Here is a 17,102-nt window from a genome sequence, read left to right on the forward strand (position 1 = left end):
TTATCGTGAAGCTTCTTTTAAACACATTTTAAGAGAGAGCTAACATTTAACTATATTTAATGTTAATGGAGAATCTGTATATTTATTAAGCGGCGGTGTGTCTGTTCATTTAGTTGACATTTTATGTGTTTAACTTAATTTGCACAAACGTTGTTCAAATAAGTTTCTGTTGTAGTAACTCTTAATTGAAAGTGGTTCACATTTTAGCTACCTTGTTAATAATCACAGAAATCTAGACACCCTGAAAACTGAAATCGTTTTCAAAAGGACGTTAAACAACTTAACAGGAAGTATACATAACTGGAACGTTTTCACTGATATGAGTGTAACATTATGATTGACCATGAAATGATTATTCAAAAACACAGTTATTCAAAGAACATATTCCTGAAGGGTCTGAACAGAAACAATCAAAGATTTGCAGGTTAATAGTACCACATGGGCCCAATAAGAAGCACAGGGGAAGGAGTTAGAGACAGTAGATAGGAGAAGAATAAATAGAAAATTAGAACAATTATATAAAATAACGAGCATAATACATGCACAGATTTGTACCGAAGATGTGCAAAGGAAAAACGAGGGGCCTAAAATGTTAACCAACAAGTAGAGCGAGGGAAATCAGTTGCATATTTAGACAATATGTTACAAAGTTTAAATAACATAGTGATGGTAGTTTCTTGTGCTCTTCACACAAAGGACAACCAAGTCTGACATAGAATTCTTTGAAAATACAACCTAATCCACCGTAATGTATGAAATGGGCTCTGGTTGTGGATATATCTGAAGCTTTAACTTGATTACGTTCTCGGTCCAAATCCAAAACATATACACAAGCCACATTCAAAACATTATAGACAGTTCTTACCACACTCAACCAACACAACTTTGGCCACTAATATTTGGGCTTTCGTGGGGAATCCAGTTTCATTCGCACACCAAATGTAACTCGCACTTCGTCTTCCCAATCTCACTTATAAATAACCTATTAGGAGAGCCCATTCACCTTCATGCACACAGCTTGGCACCCGAGTCATATAGTGGGTGCGGCACCTCCACTCAATGGCAATGTCATGCAACAAACTAACATGCACCCTAGAAACACTCATAGTTTTGGGACAAACATTTCACACAAACATCCACCCGCAACATCTCATCATAAGACACTGACTTGCCTTGTGATGCAAGTATGAAAAATAGGGGCCTGTGAAATTTTCTTTTTTTTTTATAAATCTCAAGAAAATCAAAATTTCACAAAACTAGCTATTCCACAGCAAAATGTCATTCGGTGGTAAATACCATAACTTTTTAACTGAGTACTCACCTAATGTGTACAATTTTCACATGATACTGGCAGGTGACTGGTTCAAGCATAAAATGTCTATTACTGCAACACTCTCTCTGTGAACCAGTCTAGAGCTAGTACCTTGCAAACCCTTTTTCTACATGATGTGCATGCTTGGATAAAACTTCGACAAAATCCCGTGATGTGAAATTTTGAGAATAATTAAAAAAATCCACACATTTTTGTCATCATTAATGAAATTTCACCCAATCCTAAATTAAACTCTATTCTAAGACAGCTCAAATGACAATAGATTCCCCGAAACTGAGGAGGGAGAGCAGAAAGTTTCACACTAATACACAGAAAAATAGCAAATCTCTACCAACCACACATAATATGCAATCAGCACATCCCTGCACTTTGAAACAGTGGTTCTTCCAGTCCAATTGACGGCCTTCACAAATCTGCATGAAAGTGACATCCAGGTATGGATGAGACACAGGCAGTATTTGAGGTGTTGGATGTACGGAGCAGAGGTGCCTTTCAAATAAAGAAGTGTGTTGTCAGCATACTGATACATTTTTTCTGTTATCGGTTCTATGACAGAATATAGAGAACAACAAATCAACATACCAGAATAGTGTGTCAAAAATATAATGTGCAAAAATATACTTTGTAAGTAAAACACCAAAAATATCCAAGTACACTGCAACATAAAGCATCAGCCCAGAGTCCTCGCCATGCTTCTCCTCAATGTGTTGAAAAACAACATCAATAATAGTCAACTCAAGAGACCTCATACTAGCTGTTGTTCTTCAATTACTTATTCATCCAAAATCAGTATCAAAAACAGATCAATGCGCTTTGGAGTTTCCACTTTGCACATGGCCATCGTCATAGTTTCAACTGGTGTTAGATGAATACATATCTGAAGAACAACAGCTGGAGTGCGGCCCATTCTGTTGACTATGATCAACTTTTTTTGCAAAATGTAAATATCTATATAAAACCAAACATAGTAAAGTCCATATAGGTGGCAGCACAGTGCAAGAAGAGGCCTACACAGAGTGACCTGAGGGGCACTTTCAAGCCTACTGCAGGGGGTTTCAAATCACCCGGTAATACAAAAAGGTGGACCTGAACTGGAGAGGTACAGAATTTAGAAAATATTTTCAGTGTTTATCAGGGATCTCAGTTATGTACGGATGTCCCACTAGAGGTGGACAGGCCACTGAAAGCTGGAACCATTTGTCTGGCTCAATTTGAGGTCCTCATAGACCCTCGAGCTCAACACCAGCCAAGCTTTCACCGGAGGTGGTGTGGCTACAGCTACTGACCAGGTTCGGGTCCCAGGCTCAGTTAAGCATTCGGTGAATCCCAGCAAACCGGCTTTTACAAAGAAAGCTTTAGGCAAGGATTGTTATATGCAACTCCCACCAAAAATGAAATATGAATCTGCTTGTTATCCACACTCTAATTATGAAACCAGAAAATGTCGGATCGTCCCCGGTTCCCTAACTGACCAAACTGTGCAATGCCAGCCACGGACATTATTCCACCAAGACTCCTTTTCTTTATTATCACACGTGAGAGCACCTTCAAATATGTGAGGTCAGAATGGGTGCTGTAAAAAACCTCTCTTGTTTGCTTTAATACATTTTAATTTTGCTTCATCTAGGAGAAGAATGTAACCCACATGTAAGTTACACATGACCCCTGATTGCCTCTAAGTTCACAAAAAGCATTATCATCAGAGTTTTTTCTCAATTCACTATTTACAATGCTCATTTTAAAATACTCTTAATGCATCGATTTAATCTAATGTGCTAAAGCGAAATGCTTCAGAATATTAAAGAAACACACTTTGAAATTTGAAGACACCTTATGATATTCTGAGATGATGCTTATGGCATGATTTCCATGCCATTTTTTTCAAGGCTTGGACGGGTTCCTCGAGCAGAAACGTACCCTTCTCTCAGCTTAGTACAATTCGCCCTGCTAATTTGTTGGCTGAGGGAGTGGAGGTTACAGTCAAGTGGATTACAGTTCCCACAACTGGATACAACGAGTTCATGTGGGCCAGTGGTTGTTTGGCTACATCATGCCTGAGCCCTACTGTCAACTCTTGACCTACAGGAACTAGCTCTATGCAGGGCTTTTCCGTGCACGCACACACACACACACACACACAGACACACACACACTCACACACACCCTTTGCATACTTCAAGTAGCACAAAATACACAGTGTGTCTGGTGCATTGATTGAAAAATAAGGGAGCAATATTAGAGAACTCATTGGTGAATGATAGGACTGTGTCTAAGATGGCCTACATCATATTTAAATGCTGAGAAGACCTAACCCTTTCTTACCATACACCCTCATCCAAAGTACATTGCTATGTCACTCTTTGTATCATCAGAAGTGCAGACAAGCATCTTCTTTCCGCTCAAGCTCTCACACCCACTTCAACTGGTAAAATGTGTGTTTTGTCTAAGGATGGCAGGTCTGGAGTAACATCCCTCCTGTAATCTGTGTAGAATTTAAGTGCCTCAGAGTTTTTTTTAAACATTCACAGTTTGTACGTTATTCTCACTTAGGGCCAATACTTTTTATGTCCAGTGCTTTATGGACAAGTATTCTCACTCCCATACTCGAATGATGTGATATCTTGCTCGCTTGCTAAAATGAATTAGCTGTAACGTGTCACACTCCTGTCACTTGTTATGTAAAATATTTTAAAATAAATAAAATAACAAATAGATTACCCTGTGTGATAGAGGAGGTGGTGTACCAGCAGAGATAGATGCAGTAGTATATCATGTTTCAGATATGTAGAAAGATAGCAGCAGGTGCAATGTGTGATGTAACCTGTATTCTACTGAATATGGAGTGAAACCTCGAGCTGGGGCGGCAGGACCTTGTAGTACCATATGTTGCTCACCTAGGGTGGAAGCTGAGGGATCGATTAACTTATTCATAAAGTGGTGGTAGCTCATTCTGTGCAGTTGTACGGATATTCTTCCCAGATCATTTAAAGAGACCAAGTTATTAGCTTTATTTCTTTGAGACTAGTTATTTGAGGAAAGCATCTCACAAGATGCGCAATGCTTGCTGAGCACCTTCAACTTGCCCGGGGAAGATATTACTACAGATTGCATAGGTACTTTGAGCTCACCCTGTCAACAGCTGTGTTGTGTTCGTACCAAATGAGGCAAATGGCCAGCAAGGGGATCATTTACAGTATGTATTCAACTGAATATATGACGTTTACATATCTATTGAATACGACACATGGAACCAAGCTGTAAGAATGTACTAAAATCAACTATTATAAAGACAGAAAAACAATAAAAACAAAAACAAAAAAAACCAACAAAAAAAACAGACGTACAAAAAAAGATGTTGCTTTCGGTTTGTAGATATTATGATTTTACTTGTTTGAGGACTACAAGAAAAGCAATGAAAACCTCTGGTGTGCCGAGTGTACATAATATCTTACATACCACTGTTTGACAGATGTGAGACTAATCCAGTCTTTCTTGGGGAATAGTCCACAGAACGAATCATTAGGAACTTGAATATGTTCCCGCGTTGGATGATTTGTGAAGAAGTAGTGCAATGTGTGTTGACGTTTCAGTCTCTCAGAGTACGAATACACAGGTCATCCTCAGGACTGATTGCAGAAGATCCCCTACTTAGGTTAAGCCACTTAGGAGACTCGGTCATGGATTGTTTGATTGTAATACTTGGAGGCCAAGAACACTGCCATCTGCTGGTTATCATTAGTTGGAAAAATACTCACCTTCCAACCAGCAAATTCCACATTTCTATGCATCTATACTTCTGTCCTCTACATTCAGTGCAGCATACCGTTATGCCACATACCAATCTTATTCCAATAGGACCATCTTCCATGATACCTGGTCAAAGGCCAAAGTAAATTAAGCTCGATTCTTTGGGTCAGATTTACAATTTTTTCACACTGCGCAATGCAGAAAGGGAACTTGCTGCACTGCTTTGTGTACAAGGAGAGAGCAGAAATACGCCATATTTACTAAGATATGAAGCATTTCTGCTCTCTTGTTGCACTGACTCATTTGGGACAGGCTAGTTCCAGCGCAGGCACTCTTGAGCCATGGCACTATTGCCAGGCTGTATTGTTTTTGTGCAGGAAGGAATACTTTCCTGCAAAAAAACTATCACTATGCCTCTCTTGGGTAGGTGCACCATTATGCACAAAAACAGATTTATTGCCTTTACTAAGTCTGGGTTTGAGTCACAATACATGGGTTAAGGCATGGGAATTCCCATCTTACAACCGCTTTCCGGACTCAGGATAACATAAGGCAGTGCAAGGCGCTGGCTTGCATTACTCCGCAGCCGAAAACTAGATTTTTTGGTAGTTTTGTAAATGTCACTCGCGTTGTCCTGCATGGTCTTGCATGACGCAAGTAGATCGCAAGTGTATAGTAATTCTGTCCCTGCATTTCTGAGGGAAAGGCACTTGCTCCCCTGTCAGAGTGTGTCCACTACGATCCTTGCTGTCTTACATGCAAAGTAATTCATTCCAAAAAGTAAAGTCATGTTACTCATAAACATAAAATCCATCTTTGGCTCCCTGCAAAGTACTCACAGAGGCTTCCTGGTGAGATAGGATTTAAAAAAATGAAAAAAGAAAGACCCAGGAGAAATGCTTTTATGTCTTGGTTCAAGGCTCCAAGGCGGGGGTGACTCCTCCATGAGGGTGGCCCAGCGTTAGCTGCACAACCTTTACAAGGAAACTATATCAAACAGTGTTTGTTATTGTTTCCTTGTAAAGGGGTGGGGACACAGGGGTGACGTGCTCTTAAAGGAAGTGCTGGGGGAGTGCTCAGGACTCCCCCAGCACTCCCCCTCAGAGCGTATGTGTGTTTCGCCGGCCGTCTCGCTGGGCTGGACAGAGCCTGCACAGACTCCCAGTCTGCCTGGGAGCGCCCTGGCTGGGCGCTCCCGGCCAATCCTGATGCTGCTTTGAGCAGCATGGCCGCAGGGCAGGCTGTAAGCCTGTGTCTGCAGCAAGCAGAGGAGTGGGGCGCGGCATGGGAGCCAAGGTAAGTTTATTTTATTTTAATTTAATTTTATTACTATTCCCCCTGCCACCCCTCTGCTCCACCCGCGTGCATCACCCTGCCGCCTTTAACAGCCGCAACTGCTCTAAGGTGTAGGCTAGTGGTTGTCCAGTCATGGCAACAGACCTCTAGTAAGCTGTGGGATACTTGTAGAATCTTTAGAGATTCATAACTCCACCAGAAACGTTTGGTGGTCCTGCAAGATCGGGCAACCATTTTTAGGACTCTGGTATGTAAGTTCCAACCTTCTGAGGAACTTTGCTCCTCACCCTAACTTGACTGGTGACCAGGGCCGGCTTTAAGGCAGTGAAACCAATGTGGTTACCCTGGGTGCTGACCTGGAAGGGGGGCACCGACCTCAGAGGGGGTGTTGTGTTTAGCAATACCTTACAATTCAAAATCACCCACTGCAGAATGCCTTGTTTGTCCAGCTTTCAGCCAGCATAAAAAATGTCAAGATAAGGTTTGTGATTAATATTCCTGCTAGAGAGAGAGATCAAAGTTTTGTCTAATGGTAGTTTTGACTCCCCATAAATTAGTGCAGAGGGTTAATATGCCTGCTGCAAAGAACAGATCTGTATGTTACATGGATATCTGAGTGGATTAATGAAACCAACCTTTACTAGCACTTTAAAACAAATGAAATGTGTGTGAGAGAGGGGCTTTGGAGAGATGAGGGGCATTTTTGCTGGATGGTAGTGAGAAAATCCAAGGAGGAGGTCGGGGGTCCCAAGAAAGGATTGTCCAACCAAGCGCCACCAGAGCTAAAGCCCGCCATGCTGGAGTCAGAAGATTGCAGTGCCTCTCCTGTGACCCATTTTGCCTATGCCGACCATAGTGCCCTTGCAGTCGTTTTATTGAATTCTGAGTCCCACTGAGTAGCTGGAAACCTTGTGATAAGGCTGAAGTAATATTATCCCAGGATCTTCATATAACTGATCACACACTTTACAAAATGGGGTTTTGGCATAAAAAGCCAAAATAGTTGGACCATAAGAGCGCCCCACACCGCCTGGAAGTGCAAGTCTTGTCACTATAACCTTAATTAAAGACGCTCCTGTCTGTGAAATAACAAAATGCCAGATCCAGCAATTAAGGTTTTGGGGTCAGAGTGACAGTAATTACATGAAGTCAAAGAGAGTAACGAGATCACAATCATCCACATTAATAAGTCCATGAAAACAATGCTCCATGAACAGCGTGACTAATTAGGTACTGCACATTTACTGCTTTCCTAAGGGAAATATCATCTCCTACTTCGTGCAGAAACACCCTGGTAACTAGGTCATCTCGTGACATGTAATAGTGAGTGCAAGTTTTGTCTACTTATTTCCAAATTCCACAATTTCATTTTATTCTCACTGTCTGTTTGGACCCGAGCCTAAATAGGCCACACATATCTCTTTAAAAGGAAAATGATGTTGCCATCTTCTCGGCGTTGGAAAGTTGAGGTAAGAGTTTTAACATTTCCAGACTCCTTTGCAGCAGCACCATAAGACACCAGGGGGCGCATTAAGGATACAGTACACGTTCCCACTATGATTTGCATCACACTCTTAGGTCTGTGTGCCATGAACAGACTGCGACCATGCGTAGTATCACAGGAAATGCACTGTTTCCTGTTATGGTGCAAATTTGTGCCTGCACTGGGCTCAGCACATTAGTGAATGGCGGATCTGGTGTTTGGTGCCACACCCATATGCGAATAATGCAACGCCACCTCGAAATCAATGACTACAAAATATTATCACTTTTTTAAAATTTGAGAAGTTAAAGGGATGCTAACAATGAAATAGGATCTGCCCTAGGTGTGCATTCCATACTACCTGATGTCTGCATACCTCCATGGTCCTGAGAGGTTCGTATTTTAAACTGTTGGTGGCTAGGAAAAGAATCCCTAGAAACATAGGTAGTCCAAGGTTTGTGGGGTCTGCAGTTGCAAGAGAAGGCAATATCTGCTAGGGTCAATACACCCCTATTCATTCCCCTCCAGAGAGGAATTCCTCAAAAGAATTCTAGATTTTAAACCGGTGGGAAAAGGGCAGCACAACATCACCATATGTCTCTTTTGGTGCACCGACTGCTGGTGCCTGTGGTCTCACCCATACGTGTGTCCCACCAGGATCAATGAGACCTCAGCCATTGCAATCTGCCAGGCTCAGTGAGTTGTCGCCGGTGACCAACGTCCCCCGTTCGCCATGGAAAATGTGCCAGAAACCTTACATCCCACATTTGTTATAGCCTTCATCGTTTAAAAAGTTATAACGATGGTTAAGGTTACTCTATTATATTCAAATGACTACAATTTATCCAAGCTTTTTGTTTTTATGTCATAATTTGTTACAAAAATATCTTTCAAGTAAGGATGTCATTACATTTGGAAACATTAAAATATACAATATTTAGAATGGTTTTATCTAAAAAAATATGAAATGTACTTTTTGTAAAATAATGATTTATTTCTTCATTTGAAAATGTTTCACGGATCCCATATACGACACATAGCATTTTTTTTCATACGTCACATCTTGAGAATAACATGAATAGTATAAACAGTGTTATAAGCAGTCAATAAGCATTGTTATTTAGTGTAATCATCAATCGTAAATTGTCATAACCCCTTAACACAGATTTACAGAATCTTGTATAGATCTCCACCCACAGGAACACCTACCCATTGATCTTAGCTTCATGCTTTATGTTTACCCGTTGTCTGCATCTACGAAGGCTGGTGGAAACTGTCATATATAGTTTCGAAGCTTGTCCATTAGGTTGTCCAGTTTATATATATATATTTTGTAAGCTGCCATGTTAAAACATAATGTAACCACGTGTCATGCCCACGGACATTGGGGGCCTGATTCACAAAGGTAAACATACTTTTGTGTAAGTTTACACTTTATTTCTGTAGTAACCTTACTACTGTGTTGGTACACACAAACTCACTGTAATTTTCGACCTAGTAATTTTCCAAGTGTAACTTTACTTCTAGCAAAATTATTAGTAGTAACATTACAGTCGTAGGTTGTGGATACCAAAAAGTAGTAAAGCAACCAGAACACGTATAAACTTACACAAAAATGTAAGTTCACCTTTCTGAATCAGGCCCTTTCCACTGTGTGAAGAGCTCTGCGTTGGCCACAGCAAGGGATTTACACAAGCACCTCCAACGTTGATGTGAAATCGCCAGATGGTGAGACATATCATGAAGTAATACTGTGCCTGCATCTAGGTCTCCCACCTTGCAGCTTCTGATGTTATTCTGTCACCTCCTTTCTTCCAGTAATGTTCCAGTATTTTAAATTCCTATAAAATGTGTCCAATATCACGGCCTGGTTACATGTTTTTTTGTGCCCTGCTCTTTAAAGTGATGAAATGAAAAACTCTCTGAAGTTTTTAATTCTAAAAACTGAACATCACAAAATGAACTGATTTGAGTTACTTCATGATTTTATCCGATTTTGCCAATTCTAAACCTTGGTGAAATGTAAATTACATTAGCATAATGTGTGTAATTCTGTGAATTTCATTTTAAACTTATTACATGAAATTCTTGAACTTATTGCATTGTGGCAGATGTGTGTGGCAAAATTATATTACCAGGGACACTTTTAATGCAAACGAGATGACCAGCATGTAAACGAATGTTGTTTGTGGCAATTCTGTTTGTGCTATTTTTTAGCTTAAAATTAGTCTTTCTGTCAAATATTGACTGGAGGGTGCATTTCGATCTAAAATATAGCGCTAAACGACGATTTTGCATTTCGTGTGATTACACAAAAGTAAATTACACGAATTTAGCTCATTGTTGGCGAATACCTGAAAACCGGCTCTGGTTTAGATCAAGTGAATCATTAATGTCTCCATGCTTTCTTTCCCAAGGGGATTTTCACTTAGGAGTATTACTGCACCCACTATATTTTCCAGACATTATTTTTGCCAGGTAGAATTCGCCCAGAGGAAAAAGAGTAATATCTGAGTTTTGACACCTTGGACCGAGAAAGTTACGGCTATTGGTGTGTTATAGCTATTTCCGTGATGAAGAACTTGGGAGTGATACAGTAATACAGAACGTGGTAAATACCACAGCACTCCATATCGGAATCTGGTGATTGCTGGACTTGTAGTGAGCAAATAAGGGTCCAACTCTAAATTCTATTTTAAATTGAAAGTGTCATACCAGGCCTAATGCTACTAATTCCACACTGTACCATAACCCCAGTTACCACATATCACATTTTTCGGCCCCAGAATGGGGCAGAACATGCGGGAATTAGAGTGTTTATTAGCATTTCTATTCCGGCATGTGATTCCAGTTAAGGTTCCTTTTTTAGCTTTCAAAGGGTGTGAGACTCTTTGCCCATTCAGGCTCTGGCCTCTCTCACTAGGATCAACACAATAAGCAAGGGGACATTTTTGTTCTGGTTTTTTTCATTTGAAACCTTGACTACTCTGCTTAGGCTATTCTTCTGAAATTCTAAAACTTAGCATATTCCTTTTTCTAGGTTACTAACCATGACTCAACTTATGGAGAACCCAAAAGGGCAAGCAGATAAAATAACTAAATGGTAGTGTGGCACATGGGTAAGATAGGAAGCACAAGACAGAGTTCTGCAATCATTGACATGGACACCCTACAATCATCAGTCGAGGATGAAATCACACCTCTAGTGGAGGACCCAAGGACACCAATGGGCCTAGTCCATCCATCAAGCCCAGATTCCATTATAAGATTCAAGTCAACCCCCACACCGGACCATAGCAGAAGGTCCCACCAGTGCTGAAGGAAACTAACATGGACTAGCCAATCCCACAGTCCAAGGTAAACCACTCAACCTCCACAGGTGACCAGTGAGCCAGAAAAGATAAAACTGTCAGAACAATGACCCACTCCAGGATGAACTAAAAGCAATTTCATGTCAAATGCCAGGCCCAGACTACCGCTCTACTCAATGCAGGCGGACCAGGAGAAAAGGGGTATCTATGATCAGAAAGCTCCAGTTCCTCCAGATATAGCATTCACACTTGGCAGAAACAAGATGGACTGTAGGAAAATTGGTTATTAGTTATGTGGCCTGCCACAAATAATAGGTCCACAATTCCACTTACTTGTGAACAAGTATACTTTTGTAGTGCTTGACTTTTTCAGGGTAGGCAGGCAGAGCAGTCCTGTTGTGTAGCCATTTTAGTTATAGCTCCATGCACGTTATTTTAGAATACTAGGCCTGCCGTTGTGCACTTTTACCTAGATATATTTTATTCGGCTTCGCTTCATTATTGTTACAATAGCCACTTTTATGGTCTTGTTTTATTTCTCTCTATCTAACTGTTTTTGCCTAGGCCAGCACTCTGTTCTCAAACAAGACATTCTTGCTCACTCTGTGCTTCTTCCAAGGCTGCAGTAAGATAGGTTGCCAGTGCACGTGGTATAAAATTTTGTCTCTGACATTCATAGAAAACATGCATCCTTAAGTAGGGACATTTTCTAAGAACATCAGCTGTTATATTATAAAAATACTTCCCTGTCCCTTACACATTAGAGGGAGATTCCAGCCAGAGAACCACAACTGTATGTTAATTGCCAAATGCTTTGCTATCGCTGTTTTTGAAGACTTCAGGCCTTTGCTCAGGTATGGGGGATGATGTCTTCCCAGGGGAAGTTGAAGGGCAGAATTAGAGCTTAACACACTGTGCTCTATTATAGCCTTTGTTGGAATTAGCCCATTGGCTCTAGTGACAATATGGTCAATTAATCAATCAATTAAATTTATACAGCGCGCTACTCACCCGTGAGGGTCTCAAGGCACTAGGGGGTGGGGGTCACTGCTGCTCGAAGAGCCAGGTCTTGAGCTGCCTCCGGAAGGCGAGGTGGTCCTGGGTGGTCCTGAGGTGGGCGGGGAGGGAGTTCCACGTCTTGGCTGCCAGGTAGGAGAAGGATTTCCCGCCTGCAGTGGTACGGCGGATGCGAGGGCCGGCAACGAGTGCGAGGCTGGTGGAACGAAGTTGACGGGTGGACGTGTAGAAGGTGAGGCGACGGTTGAGGTATTCAGGGCCCTTGTTGTTGAGGGCTTTGTGTGCGTGGGTGAGGAGCCTGAAGGTGATCCTTTTGTTGATGGGTAGCCAGTGCAGGTGTCTCAGGTGGGCGGAGATGTGGCTGTGGCGGGGTACGTCGAGGATGAGGCGTGCAGAGGCGTTTTGTATTCGCTGAAGACGTTTCTGAAGTTTTGCGGTGATTCCTGCGTGTAGGGTGTTTCCGCTGTCTAGGCGTCTCCTAACGAGGGCCTGGGTCACAGTTTTTCTGGTGTCGGCGGGGATCCAGCGGAAGATCTTTCAGAGCATGCAGAGTGTGAGCAAGCAAGAAGACGAGACGGCGTTGACTTGTTTGGTCATGGTGAGAAGGGGGTCCAGGATGAATCCGAGGTTGCGTGCGTGGTCTGAGGGGGTAGGTGCGATGCCCAGGGCCGTGGGCCACCAGGAATCGTCCCAGGCGGACGGGGTGTTTCCGAGGATGAGGACTTCCGTTTTGTCTGAGTTCAGCTTCAGGCAGCTGAGTTTCATCCATTCTGCGACGTCTTTCATTCCATCCTGCAGGTTGGTTTTGGCGGTGGCTGGGTATTTGGTGAGGGAAAGTATCAGCTGGGTTTCGTCGGCGTAGGAGATGATGTTGATGTTGTGTTTGCATGCGATGTCGGTGAGGGGGCTCATGTAGGCATTGAAGAGAGTCGGGCTGAGCGAGGAGCCCTGTGGGACGCCGCAGATGAATTCGGTGGGATCCGAGCGGAACGGCGGGAGGTAGACTCTTTGGGAGCGGTCAGAGAGAAAATAGGCGATCCAGTCCAGGGCCTGTCCTTGGATACCGGTTGAGCGGAGGCTGGATATTAGGGTGCGGTGGCAGACGGTGTGGAAGGCAGCCGAGAGGTCGAGGAGGCTGAGGGTGGCTGTTTCTCCGTTGTCCAGCAGAGTTCGGATGTCGTCGGTGACTGCGATGAGGGCGGTCTCCGTGCTGTGGTTGGCCCGGAATCCAGATTTGGAGGGGTCGAGCAGGTTGTTGTCTTCGAGGAAGTTTGTCAGTTGTTTGTTGGCGGCCTTCTCAATGACTTTGGCTGGGAAGGGGAGGAGCGGGATAGGGCGAAAGTTCTTCAGGTCACTGGGGTCCGCCAAGGGTTTCTTCAGGAGAGGGTTGACTTCCGCGTGTTTCCAGCTCTCGGGGAAGGTGGCAGATGCAAATGAGCTGTTGATGATGGTCTGGAGATGGGGGCGATGATGTCATCGGCTTTGTTGAAGATGTAATGTGGGCAAGGGTCCGAGGGGGCACCGGAGTGGATGGTGTTCATGGTAGTTTTGGTCTCTTTGGCGCTGATGGGTGTCAAGGCGTTGCGGGTGACGGCTGGGGCTGTGGGTTCCGTGGTGGTCGGCGGGGACTGTGGACCAAAGCTGTTGTGTAGGTCGGTGATCTTTCGATGGAAGAAGGTAGCGAGGGAGTTGCAGAGTTCTTGTGAGGGCGTGATGGAGTTGGAGCTGGCGTTGGGATTGGAGAGCTCTTTGACGATGTTGAAGAGTTCTTTGCTGTTGTGAGTGTTCTTGTCCATTCTTTCTTTGAAGGATGCTCTTTTGGTGGCGCGGATCAGCTGGTGGTGTTCGCGGGTGGCTATTTTGAGGGCTGACGTTTTCTGCGGTGTGATCTTTGCACCAGGTTTTCTCGAGGGTACGGCAGGCTTTTTTTGGATTCTTTGAGGGCGTCTGTGAACCATTGAGGTTTCCTGGTGTTGGTCTGTCTTGGGAGACGTCTGAGGGGGGTGAGGTTGTCAGCGCAGTTGGTGATCCACTGTGTGAGGCTGAGGGCTGCATTGTGGCGTCGGATGTGATGGTAGGTTGGTTGTGGTTGAGAGTGGAGAGTAGCCGTTCTGTGGAGATTTTGTTCCAAGGTCAGCGTGGGATGGGTTGTGTGCGAAGGTGGAGAGTCTTGCGTCTGAAGGTGAAGTGGACACATCTGTGGTCGGTCCAGTGTATTTCGGAGGAGTGGCTGAAGGATACGTGGTTGCTGGCGGTGAAGATGGGGTCGAGCGTGTGTCCGGCGATGTGGGTGGGGGGTGTTCACCAGTTGCTTGAGACCGAGGTTGGCGAGGTTGTCGAGCAGGGTGATGGTGTTGGTGTCATTGTTCTGCTCCAGGTGGAAGTTCAGGTCTCCGAGGAGGATGTAGTCTGGCGAGGCTAGGGCGTGCGGGGAGATGAAGTCTGTGATGGATTCGCTGAAAAGGGCACGTGGTCCAGGGGGCCTGTAGATAAGAGTTCCTCTGAGGGTGGTCCTGGGGTTGGTGTGGATCTGGAAGTACATGTGTTCGGCGGCGAGGGGTGTGTCTTCGGTGGAGGTAGTGACGTCGATGGAGTTCTTGAATATGATGGTGATTCCTCCTCCGACTTGGTTGGTGCGGTCTTTCCTGGCGATCTTGTAGCCGTCGTGGATGGCTATGGCGATGTCGGGGCCGAAGAGGCGTTCATCCAGGTCTCAGTGATGAAGGCGACGTCCGGTGCGGTAGAGTCCAGGAGGCCCCATAGTTCAATGGCGTGCTTGTGGACGGAGCGTGCGTTGATGAGGATGCACTTGAGGTGGTTATTGGCGCGTGGGCTGGTGGGCGGGGTGCAGTCGCAGTGGAAGGTATGCTTGCAGGTTTGACATGCGAAGGGTCCATGAGTGCGTTTCGGGCTGGCTTGGTAGCAGGTTGTAGTACGTCCCGGGTTGAGTGCGTGGAGGGAGGCGGCGTCACAGCGGTGCTGCGGGGTTTGGTAGTGCTGGGGGCCAGGGGTACTGGCGCTGGGCGCGGTCCAGGCGCAGATGGGCGCAGACGGGCTTGCCTTTGGCGTGCCAGCGGCGCGGCCGCGCAGCGGCCGCCATAAGGGGGATGTGGGGAGGGAGGGGTCAGCTGGGGGCGGGAGGCGGGAGGGAGGGCGACGAATGGGAGCAAGGGGGGTGGGGCCGCACGGGTGGTGGCGGCGGGAAAGCAGAGGGTGGGGGGGCCAGAAAGAAGGGAAAGTGTGAAAAAAGGGAAAAATTCACAGGAGATGGAGGCGAAAAAAGGAGCAAGGACAGGGAGAGAACAGCAGAAAAACGAGGAGCAAGGACAGGGAGAGAGCAGAAGAAAACGAAGGAAAATGGAACAATACAAAGAACAGCAGAAAATGAAGGAAAATGGACAATACAAAGAACAGCAGAAAACGAAGGAAAATGGACAAGGGAGAGAACAGCAGAAAACAAAGGAAAATGGACAATACAAAGAACAGCAGAAAACGAAGGAAAATGGACAATACAAAGAACAGCAGAAAACAAAGGAAAATGGACAGGGGAGAGAACGGCAGAAAAAACGAAGGAAAATGGACAAAGACAGAGAACAGCAGAAGAACGAAGGAGATTGGACAACGGAGAGAGCACAGAAGACAGAAGAGAAAAACGAGGGGCTGGACAGGGGGGAGCGCAAGGGAGTACTTACGGTCTGCAGGAGGTGGCAGGAGCCTGGGCAGGTGGAGCTGCAGCAGCGGGGGAAGCGACCTACCCTAGGGTCAAGGTCGCTGTCTCTGTCGCGCAGTGGCCGCCATAAGAGGGAGGTGGGGGGGAGGAGGGGTCAGCTGGGGCGGGAGGCGGGAGGGAGGGCGACGAATGGGAGCAGGGGGGGCGGGCCGCACGGGTGGCGGCAGCGGGAAAGCAGAGGGCGGGGGGCCAGAAAGAAGGGAAAGTGTGAAAAAAGGGAAAAATTCACAGGAGATGGAGGCGAAAAAAGGAGCAAGGACAGGGAGAGAACAGCAGAAAAACGAGGAGCAAGGACAGGGAGAGAGCAGAGGAAAACGAAGGAAAATGGAACAATACAAAGAACAGCAGAAAACGAAGGAAAATGGACAATACAAAGAACAGCAGAAAACAAAGGAAAATGGACAATACAAAGAACAGCAGAAAATGATGGAAAATGGACAAGGGAGAGAACAGCAGAAAACGAAGGAAAATGGACAATACAAAGAACAGCAGAAAACGAAGGAAAATGGACAAGGGAGAGAACAGCAGAAAACAAAGGAAAATGGACAATACAAAGAACAGCAGAAAACGATGAAAAATGGACAAAACAAAGAACAGCAGAAAACGAAGGAAAATGGACAATACAAAGAACAGCAGAAAACGAAGGAAAATGGACAATACAAAGAACAGCAGAAAACGAAGGAAAATGGACAATACAAAGATCAGCAGAAAACGAAGGAAAATGGACAATACAAAGAACAGCAGAAAACGAAGGAAAATGGACAAGGGAGAGAGCAGCAGAGAACGAAGGAAAATGGACAGGGGAGAGAACGGCAGAAAAAACGAAGGAAAATGGACAAAGACAGAGAACAGCAGAAGAACGAAGGAGATTGGACAAGGGAGAGAGCACAGAAGACAGAAGATAAAAACGAGGGGCTGGACAGGGGGGAGCGCAAGGGAGTACTTACGGTCTGCTGGAGGTGGCAGGAGCCTGGGCAGGTGGAGCTGCAGTGGCGGGGGAAGCGACCTACCCATATGGTAACATTATTGGTATGTTTTACTCTCCTTGTCACAATTTTAATCTTGTCATGCTGTATCGTCCTGGTTATTGCAGTCCACACTTTGCTATCTAAGATGCAGTTGCTTCATTAAAGCATCATTGAAATATATACTGCCTCTGTTTGTCATTGTGTATATGAGACTAAT

At 44.7% G+C, this 17,102-nt stretch overlaps 1 protein-coding gene across 1 annotated transcript in view; it reads right to left on the minus strand.

Moving 5' to 3' along the window:
* The window catches only part of CCN5 (cellular communication network factor 5), a 168,507-nt gene that overhangs the window by 355 nt on the left and 151,050 nt on the right, over nt 1–17,102 (minus strand). The gene's annotated exons all lie outside the window — the stretch shown is intronic.

This window comes from Pleurodeles waltl, chromosome 7 (assembly GCF_031143425.1).
Source record: "Pleurodeles waltl isolate 20211129_DDA chromosome 7, aPleWal1.hap1.20221129, whole genome shotgun sequence".
Lineage (NCBI taxonomy): Eukaryota > Metazoa > Chordata > Amphibia > Caudata > Salamandridae > Pleurodeles > Pleurodeles waltl.